At 42.9% G+C, this 10,364-nt stretch overlaps 1 protein-coding gene across 1 annotated transcript in view; it reads left to right on the top strand.

The window, feature by feature from the left end:
* LOC127425077 (protein tyrosine phosphatase type IVA 3-like) overlaps nucleotides 1–10,364 on the top strand; it is a 54,190-nt gene continuing 43,826 nt past the window's right edge. Inside the window, exon 1 of the mRNA XM_051670714.1 lies at nucleotides 1–79. The gene's annotated coding sequence lies outside the window, so the exon portion shown is untranslated. The remainder of the gene's footprint in view (nucleotides 80–10,364) is intronic.

Below are 10,364 nucleotides of genomic sequence, written 5' to 3'. Positions count from 1 at the left end.
CGGACATCACTACGATACGATCGCATGGCGAGCCTTGTGTCACACTGAGACGTTGTAGATTATTTGCGGGAACCTTTCGGTAAGTAGAACGAACGCGCAATCTTTCGCTATCATTATAAATGTCTATTAGCTGGACAGATGCAAATGGACTTGATGAATGATCAGTGGTTTGTGTGTGATGAGAATGAAAGGGGATTGTGTGGATGAGGGTGTTGCCCAAACCGGCATTCTGTCGGGAACCACGGTTGGCTATGTTATCAGTACAGTTATTGGGTATTTTACTCGATTATAAGTATATGTTAAGTGTGTTTTGCATAAATAACTGACTCTAGTATGAATGTGTTTACCGTGTCGTTTGTTGGTTTCGTCGAGGCAAATGTCCGGAGGGAGCTACATAAACTAAACGTTGTTGGTTTTTAGTCAGAAAACAAAGATACAACATGCTTTTGTTCTTAAAATGAGGTTAAACAATGTAGTAGTGTGTGTGTTTGTATCAGTCCCGTAAGATCTTTCCTCATAATAATACTTAAGTATTTTGACACAGTTGTATTTAAAATGTCACTAAGTAGTTCTGGAGAGTAACATTGTGTTTCCATCTAGTCTATTTATCCAGTGTATATAACAGTATCTGGTAAGAAACCCATGTAATTCACACAGCCAAGTCACCCACATCACAGATTCATATTTTTAGTCAGTATTTGTGTCAGTTATATAAGTCTTTTTGCTTGTAGTGCTATGTTTAACAAGCTTATTCCTTCCATATTTTGTGTGATGGCATTTTGGTTGCCTGCAATGCCAGTATGGGTGTTTGTTTCGGGTGAACCTGGTATGATTGATAAAAGAAGGTAAGTGAGGCACCCACCCAACATGCCATTCAAAATGTAGACTACCAGACTGTAATTTTAAACAAATATTATCTAGAATCTTGACTTAAATTTATATGACAACACTTTCATTTCAAGAAGGGGTGTAGATCTCATTTCAACTTGAGGTGGTGTGGGGGGGGCTTCTTTACAAAATATTGGCAATTTAATGTTTTAAATGGGAATTTGTCAAGATCTATGCCTATGTCTTTGTTGTAAACTTTGTTTGCTAAGTTAATGAGAACATTTTCTGTGTTGTAGAGATCCCTTTGTATGTAAGTGCTTGCTAAGGCAAGCATTACTATTACTTCTAGTTAACTACAGGATTTGAACTAACCCCAAAATACAAAACTTGGGGTCATGATTTGTCACACTGTTTGTGCTATGAACATTAATAATGACATCTCAAATTGTGTGCGACTTGTTGATGAAAGGTGAGCTTTTATTTCTCTAAGCAATCAGACTTGTAGTTTTCACTTGGTAGATAATAAAACAGGCAAATAAAACTCATTGAAGGAGGGGTCCTCCAAGCCATATATAGGGACCAGAAATCACAGAGACGTGGGGTGGGCTCTTTTGACTTTGGCCAGTAAGCAACCACCTAAAAACCATCCAGAACACCCTAGCTACAGCATAGCAACGCATTAAAACCCACTCTGAAAACCTTGGCAACTGCAAAGCAATGCCCTGGGAACCAGGTAGAGCCCCCAAGGATAATGGCAGTGAGTTTTGCACAGGCAAGCACCACTTACATTTTCTTAAGAAAATTTAAAATTCTAGTTTGTATCACAGTTTGTCAATTCACACAACGATAGATTATTAACAGAGAGATTGCATCATTTTCAGCCATCTTAACATATGCAACTGGCATTTATATGTCTACACTTTAATTTCAAGACTTGGTTTGCTAGTGTTGCAAGTGACAATGACTCATTGGTGTTGTAGAGGTCCCTTTCATTTGCACCATTCTCAAGAGTGCTCAAAGACTGGATGTGCCTTCGTCGAGCAAATCAGCTGTTTTCCTCAGAAGTACATCACATTTATGCTGCAAGCATGTGAGTGATACATGTGGTATTTTTTGTCTGCTTTGCACATTGTATTTTTCATCCTCCAAAAAGATTGTGTCTCTGCAGTGGATCTCTTATGTGGTAAGAGAAAGACCAGCGAATTCTCAGGACCGAGATCTCTGCAGAGCTTTCCCCAAGAGGGTCCCAAGCCTCAAATAAATACTTCCACATGACCTTCAGTCTGTGTGCCAGAAAGAGCTGTTTCTGCACTCTCGGTGACGTCCAGGATTCCAGGAGATGTCAGCCGACTTTGCTTTTTGCAATGCGGTTTTAGCTATATGGTGCTCCTCTTTTGTTCAATTCCTTGTGAATTTGACTTGCCCTGGGCTGTGGTCTATAAAACTTGACCGCAAGTTTATAGTGAACCAGGGAAATTTAGATACAATCTGCCGAGCTGGGAAACGACGAAAAGGCACTAACTACTTTGAATGAAATAAGTAACATGGAGCTCCCTTCCTAAAGCACCCAAAGTGGCACAAAGCAATGACAAAGGTCGCAGAACTCCTTTAACCTAATCATTTTTGAAAAAATCTTTGTGTATTCTCTGTAGGTCTGAGACTTTGATAGTTATCAGCCCCTGCAGATTGAAAATGAATAAACATGCTCTTATCTGTGGCTTTGAAATCTGTGCCAGGGTTGATGAGCATCAGCCAGCACTTGACCCATACCAGTTTTGGGTCACGTAATTATCTATTTGATAAACAGTTGTTAGCCACACACTGTGTGCCAGGCGATATGCCAGCTTAAACAGAGCTGCAAGTGATATGGGCTCGCTTGTGTTCCAGTAAATGCTGATTAGATGCAACTTGTTTTTGGTGAGCTTTAAAGGGATGGTGCACCCAAAAATGAAAATTCTGTCATCATAAAACAGTGACTTTGGACGTGGACTGGTCGAACATGTAAGTTGAAAGCAGTATTTATACCATTGCTAGTGCCCACTTAACTGCCTTTCAGCAAATCAGTTAGGAATACTCTGTTACTTCACGTAATTAATATTCATGAGCCACATTCAGTCTAATTTCCAGTTCATGCACCACCCCCATTGTTTCATCAAACATTTTGGCTCCAAGTGGACTAGAAGCTCAATCTATGTGTCACTAGAAATCAGAGAATCTCCCCTTTGCGATGACGTAAAATCTTTTATCAATAACACATTTTTCAGATGATTTTTTTTTTGGCATGCTTTTCCTGCTAGACTGTTTTAAACGTTTTTATCAATGTAAGATTATAAATGTCTTAAGAATAAACCCATCAACACGGGTTGATTTTTGCCCATTACCCTGATTTTGTGCTGCATGTAAATTATGCAGAAAGAGTAAATATTATTTAAATGTGTGTATTTAGGATATAAAATGTTTGCTATGAAATTATCCATAACAAATCAGAGTAGTCTGCCATTTTATTCTAAGAACTTTTTCATTTTCACCACAGAATTCTGTTAAACGCAAGAAAGAATTTGACATGTGCTGGAAATTACATTGTGGTTGGAATTTTCATTACTTTCAGACAAAGATGACACAAATAACATCACACAAACAAATCAATGAAACATACTCTCTAACAGACAAAAACTGTAATTATTTGAGTTAAATGATTGAACAATAGTCTTCTGCTTAATGTAACGTATTGTCTCACAGCACATTCAGAAACTCATATACTTTAACCCACTTTTAATTTAACCAGTAAGTGACATATTTACAAAAGTGGATATATTTCTCCAAAAATAGATACTGTCTCTAGATACTGCCCTCTTAAAATTGTTAGTTTGGTGTCGCCCCTCCAGAACTGATACCTGAGAAGCAGCAATGTGAGTTATTAATTGCTTATGTAATTTATAGTAAACCATTTACATTAAATTTTCCCACATTAACATTCGGGAAAAATGCTGTATATTTTTATGCTCATTGCTTAAACGTGCACATGTGACATTACAACCTGTGTAAACATCATAATACAGTTTCAACTAAGGTAAGAACATCTCAAGCCTTTTATGAAACAAACATTTTAAACTGTAAACTCTCAGACATGCGGCTGCCAGCAACATCTCAGCTGTTGCCAAGTAAACATAACTTTGGTTTCGTTTTACACAGCAGGGGATTTATTAAGCTGTGTGCTCGATCTCCTACTTATTTGCTTTTACTTGTGTCAGAAGTGTTTAGGGTTGCTCTGACAACTCGTTGCCCACCAAGGTTATTATTGTTAACGAAAATGAGTACTAAAGGCGCGGTCACAATTACCATTGCACAGCGAAATTCCGTGGGTGAAATGCAGTAATTTAAATAGAAATCCACACAATTGTAAATTTCTCACAATGGACTTCCGGTCCGGAAGAATTTCCCATCACGGATTTCGCATGGAGTTCAAATTTGGTGAACTTTGACCGGTGTCACCAAACTTGAACTCAACGTGAAATCTGAATGCAATATATGACTGTTTATTGTCAAGTCTGTTATATGTCCAGTCTTCCTCTAATCATGTACAGTTCACAAGCTCACCGCTCAGCTAAAACATATAGCCTACACACAGTATATACAGTTGTGCTCAAAAGTTTGCATACCCTGACAGAAATTGTGAAATTTTGGCATTGATTTTGAAAATATGACTGATCATGCAAAATGTCTTTTAAGTAAGTATAGTGATCATATGAAGCCATTTATTATCACATAGTTGTTTGGCTCCTTTTTAAATCATAATGATAACAGAAATCACCCAAATGGCCCTGATCAAAAGTTTACATACCCTTGAATGTTTGGCCTTGTTACAGACACACAAGGTGACACATACCGGTTTAAATAACAATTAAATTTTAATTTCCCACACCAGTGGGTTTTTAAATTGCAGTTAGTGTCTGTGTATAAATAGTCAAGGAGTTTGTTAGCTCTTACGTGGATGCACTGAGCAGGCTAGATACTGAGCCATGGGGAGCAGAAAAGAACTGTCAAAAGACATAAGGTTATGCGTAACAAGGTAATGGAACTTTATAAAGATGGAAAAGCCTTTCAACATTGACAAAGCCTTGAAAATGCCAGTCAGTACTGTTCAATCACTTATTAAGGAGTGGAAAATTCAGGGATCTCTTGATACCAAGCCAAGGTCAGGTAGACCAAGAAAGATTTCAGCCACAACTGCCAGAAGAATTGTTCGGGATACAAAGAAAAACCCACAGGTAACCTCAGGAGAAATACAGGCTGCTCTGGAAAAAGACGATGTGGTTGTTTCAAGGAGCAAAATACGAGGATACTTGAACTAAAATGAGCTGCATGGTCGAGTTGCCAGAAAGAAGCCTTTACTGCGCCAATGCCACAAAAAAGCCCTGTTACAGTATGCCCAACAACACCTTGACGTGCTTCTGGCACACTGTAATTTGGAGTGACGAGACCAAAATAGAGCTTTATGGTCACAACCAAAAGCACTATGTTTGGAGAGGAGTCAACAAGGCCTATAGTGAAAAGAATACCATCCCCACTGTGAAGCATGGTGGCGGCTCACTGATGTCTTGGGGGGGGTGAGCTCTAAAGGCAAGGAGAATCTTGTGAAAATTGATGGCAAGATGAATGCAGCATGTTATCAGAAAATACTGGCAGACAATTTGCATTCTTCTGCACGAAAGCTGCGCAAGAAAGCTCTTGGACTTTCCAGCACGAAAGTGACCCTAAGCACAAGGCCAAGTTGACCCTCCAGTGGTTACAGCAGAAAAAGTTGAAGGTTCTGGAGTGGCCATCACAGTCTCCTGACCTTTATATAATCGAGCCACTCTGGGGAGATCTCAAACGTGCGGTTCATGCAAGACGACCAAAGACTTTGCATGACCTGGAGGCATTTTGCCAAGACGAATGGGCAGCTATACCACCTGCAAGAATTTGGGGCCTCATAGACAACTATTACAAAAGACTGCATGCTGTCATTGATGCTAAAGGGGGCAATACACAGTATTAAGAACTAAGGGTATGCAGACTTTTGAACAGGGGTCATTTCATTTTTTTTCTTTGTTGCCATGTTTTGTTTTATGATTGTGCCATTCTGTTATAACCTACAGTTGAATATGAATCCCATAAGAAATAAAAGAAATGTGTTTTGCCTGCTCACTCATGTTTTCTTTAAAAATGGTACATATATTACCAATTCTCCAAGGGTATGCAAACTTTTGTGCACAACTGTGTATGTATGTATGTATGTATGTTTTTTCCCCAGCATTGCTTGTGGAAGATAAAAAGATAAAGAACATATTTAGAAACCTTAAGTGATTTTTATCTGTGTCTGCTGTTAATTATGTGCAGTGGATTGTTTGGAGGTGGACTGTGTGTAATATTATATAGTATAATCAACATTTCAGATCCTCTGCGTCAGTGAAATGAGTGATGAGATGGAGAGTTAAGTAATTGCTTATTGTGTAAAGATAAATAATTCTGGACTCCAGTGTATTTATCATTATAGTGGTCAGAATATAAGCACTCTCTTGTGTTCAGTAATCATTAATATTTGAGTGTTAGTGTCACTAGGGGAACACATGGGCCGGGGGAACAGTTTGCATCAGGGGTGTTGCTAGACTTTAGTGACATCCGGGGCTTAGCCCACAAGAATCTTTCCTTCCATGACTTAAAAAATGACCACTCTACCTGTCAAACACTGAAAGCGGTTAAGAACTTTAGGGCTGTAACAACTAATCGATAAAATCGATAATTACTGATAAAAATCATCGACAACGAATTTCATTATCGATTATAAGCAGCGAGCATGGAGAAGCTCTTTCAGTGTCACTTTACAGCCCAGTGAAAACTGTTGCATGATGAAACTGATTTGAAAAACAACAGATACAAGCTGAAGCAGAAAAAACATGACCCAAGTTGTCCAGTGCAGGAGAGCATTTTATAAACACTTCAAAAAAGATCATAAAAGCATACAGTTTATTATGGACCGGTTTCTGCATCAGGTGCATTGACAATGCGTGTGCTGTTTGATGCACTTAAGAGCTGTTTCTCTCCATTGCATAACTTTTACTCATATTTTCTCTGTTTTCTAATGTATACATGTTATGAATTCAAAATCAGGCATGCAGTTCCGGGTATTTTACAAAACTGTTTGTTTTTACCACATGCGAGTCTCTAAAATTCAGCGAGCAAGCGAGTGCACGCATCCATGTTAATCAAACCGATCACAATGGAGAAATGGATTTCTCCATTTTGATTAAACTCGTAACATCGTACCTCAATTCAGTTTCAGTATAATCAGTTGTGCAGCTCATGGATGTCACACTGATGTCTCAGATGTCCAGGTGTGCCAGTTTTTAAAGTGCATGTTTTTGATAATTATCATGTAAGCGGATATAATATGAGCAACAATGAGACTTTTCAGCGAGGGAGTGAATCGGAACTCTGTGTACAGATGATTGTACTATATTAAACTGTATGTTGAATATAATGCACTGTATAATAATGATAAGGGTCCTGATATTTGATAGTCCTGGTAATGCCAAATGTAGTCTAATGTCTTATATTACTAGTAAATTGCAAGAGGTGGCAGAGATCCTCAAATCCCTCGCTGGCTTACACCAGTCCCACCAACAATCCCTGCTTGAGCTCCGGCAAGATCAAGATTGAGGACCGGCATGCGGAGACTTCTCAGCCAGGAGAGAGCCCCGCCCGCGTCCCTGGACAAACACAGCCTCATGCCCCCGCCCACGCTTCTGAAGATTGGGGCGGAGGACGACCGCGTGATCAGTGGGCGGCCAGGCTCCTCCCGTTGCTGTCCGGGGAAGCCCAGCTCACAGCACAACAACTGCTGGTGGCAAACCTCCTGGCTTATGAGGACCTGAAGAAGACCAGTCCGAAGCAGCATCGCCAGCTCTTCTGGTCGATGAAGTTGGAGATGACCGGCTGCCCATTTGCCTTCACCCAACGGCTCCAAGACGCCTGCTGGAGATGGCTGCTGGCGGGGGATCGCGACGTCGAGGGAGTAACTGATCAGGTAGTACTGGAGCAGCTTGTCCATCGGCTACCGCGAGGAACGGCGGAATGGGTCCAGTGCCACCTCCCGGCATTGCTGGAGGAGGCTGATCGATTGGCGGAGGACCATATGGCGGCGTACCCGAGAGCAGAAGAGCCCTCCCACTCTCTCTATTCTTCCCCCTGTGTTTTCCCTGTTCTCTTCCCCCTCCCGTCTTCTCTCTCACTCTGCTCTCTCCACAGAGCCCGTTCCTGCCCCGCCGATGCGAGGAGTCCTGCCACCGAAGCCAGTTCCCCGTGTGCGGGGTGTTGCATCGCCCACAGCAGCAACAGTGCCCCGCCGCTCTCCCCCTCAGGTGGAAGTGTCCACCGACGCAGGTGCGGGCGTGGCGCCTGGGACAGTCTGCTGGAGTTGCGGGGATCCGGGACACTTCCGGGATCAATGCCCTGTGACGGAGCTGGGAACAGTTGTCTGGATCCCCGGCACTCCGCAGGCTGCCCCCGATTGGGCTGGAGCATACCGGAGACCGGTAAGTGTCAAGGGGGGTACTCGCCAAGCATTGGTGTACACGGGTTGTAATCAAACCACTATCCACCAACGCTTGGTTCGGCATGAGGCTTTGGGCACAGCTAAAATGGTGAGGGTGAAGTGTGTGCATGGGGATATTCACAACTACCCTGTGGTTACCCTTGTGATTAAATTTCAGGGAACAAAACATAGAGTGGAGGCCGCTGTTAGTTCCCGCCTCACCCATCAGCTGATTTTGGGGACTAATTGGCCTGAATTTAGAAATGTATTAAAGGGAATATGCGGATGGGTCCTGCACTAAACCGATGAGATTTGAAATGTGCGATGCTCTGGCAGGGGAGGCAGAGCTGGGGTCATCTTCATCAGCTCCACATCACGATGACGTGGGGGGGGAGGCTTCAGCCCCACCCATCCTCAGGGGATTTCCCAAAGGGGATTTCCCTTTGGAGCAGTGACGAGACGAGACCCTCAAGCACGCCTTTGAACAAGTGAGAGTGATCGGTGGTCAACAACTCCAGGCGAATGTCGAACTTTCATATCCTTATTTCGCAGTTACAAACGAGCGGTTGTACAGAGTGACGCAGGATGCTCAAACAAAGGAAGATACAACCCAGCTCTTAATACCGCAGAGCTGTCGGGAAATGGTGCTCCAGGCGGTTCATTATAATCCCATGGTGGGTCATCTAGGGCAAAGGAAAACACTGAACCACCTAATAGCCTGTTTTTATTGGCCGGACATTGCCGGCGATGTCCGCAGGTGGTGTGCAGCATGCTGCGAATGTCAGCTGGTGAATCCACTGGTCACCCCAAAAGCACCTTTGCACCCCCTTCTGCTGATCGAGGTCCCCTTCGAGAGAATTGGAATGGACCTCATCAGGCCATTAGAGAGCAGTCAGCATGCGGACATCGCTTTGTATTGGTCCTAGGAAGCTGTGCCTCTACACAGCATCTCAGCACGTAGTGTTGCGGAGGCACTCTTCAAAATAATCTCCCGGGTGGGGATTCTGGGGCCTGGTTGAGCGATTTAATAAAACTCTTAAAAATATGATTCGTAAGCTCGTGCATGAGGATGCTAGAAATTGGGACAAATGGATCGATCTCCTGTTATTCGCAGTACGAGAGGTCTCGCAAGCCTCCACTGGGTTTTCCCCATTCGAGCTGCTGTATGGGTGGAATAAATACAATACGTTCTTGATCTCCAAGAATTTGCTCCAAGCTCAAGAACGACAGAGCCGACTGTATAACAGGGGAACTCGGCTGCGGGAATTTGCACCGGGAGATAAGGTACTCGTATTACTCCCCACATTGAGCTCCAAATTACTTGCCAAGTGGCAAGGACCCTTTGAGGTCACACGACGAGTTGGGAATCTCGATTATGAGGTTAAGCGAGCTGGTAGAGGGGGCGCACGTCAAATATATCACCTCAACCTCCTGAAATTGTGGAGGGTGGCGGTCCCTGTGATGTTGGCAATGGTAGTTCCGGAGAGGGCAGAGCTCGGGCCAAAACACAATCGTTTCACCCCGGTCACTTGCGGAGACCACCTCTCACCGTACCAACTCGCAGAGGTTGCCAAATTGCAACAGGAGTTTGCATATGTGTTTTCCCCTCTACCAGGTCGTACGAACCTCATCCAGCACCACATCGAGACCGAGCCTGGGGTGGTGGTACATAGACGTCCCTACCGATTGCCCGAGCACAAAAAGAAAATTGTCCGAGAAGAATTGGATGCAATGTTCGATATGGGGGTAATAGAGGAATCCCACAGTGATTGGTCCAGCCCAGTTGTTCTAGTTCCTAAGAGCGATTGGTCTGTTCGGTTCTGTGTGGATTATAGAAAAGTCGTGTCTAAATTTGACGCATACCCAATGCCTCGTGTTGATGAGTTGCTCGATCGGTTGGGCACTGCTCGATTTTATTCGAGACTGGATTTGACAAAGGGTTATTGGCAAATCCCCTTGTCAC

This window comes from Myxocyprinus asiaticus, chromosome 34, assembly GCF_019703515.2.
Source record: "Myxocyprinus asiaticus isolate MX2 ecotype Aquarium Trade chromosome 34, UBuf_Myxa_2, whole genome shotgun sequence".
Taxonomy (NCBI): Eukaryota; Metazoa; Chordata; class Actinopteri; order Cypriniformes; family Catostomidae; genus Myxocyprinus; species Myxocyprinus asiaticus.
This window is presented reverse-complemented; position numbering and strand designations above follow the sequence as displayed.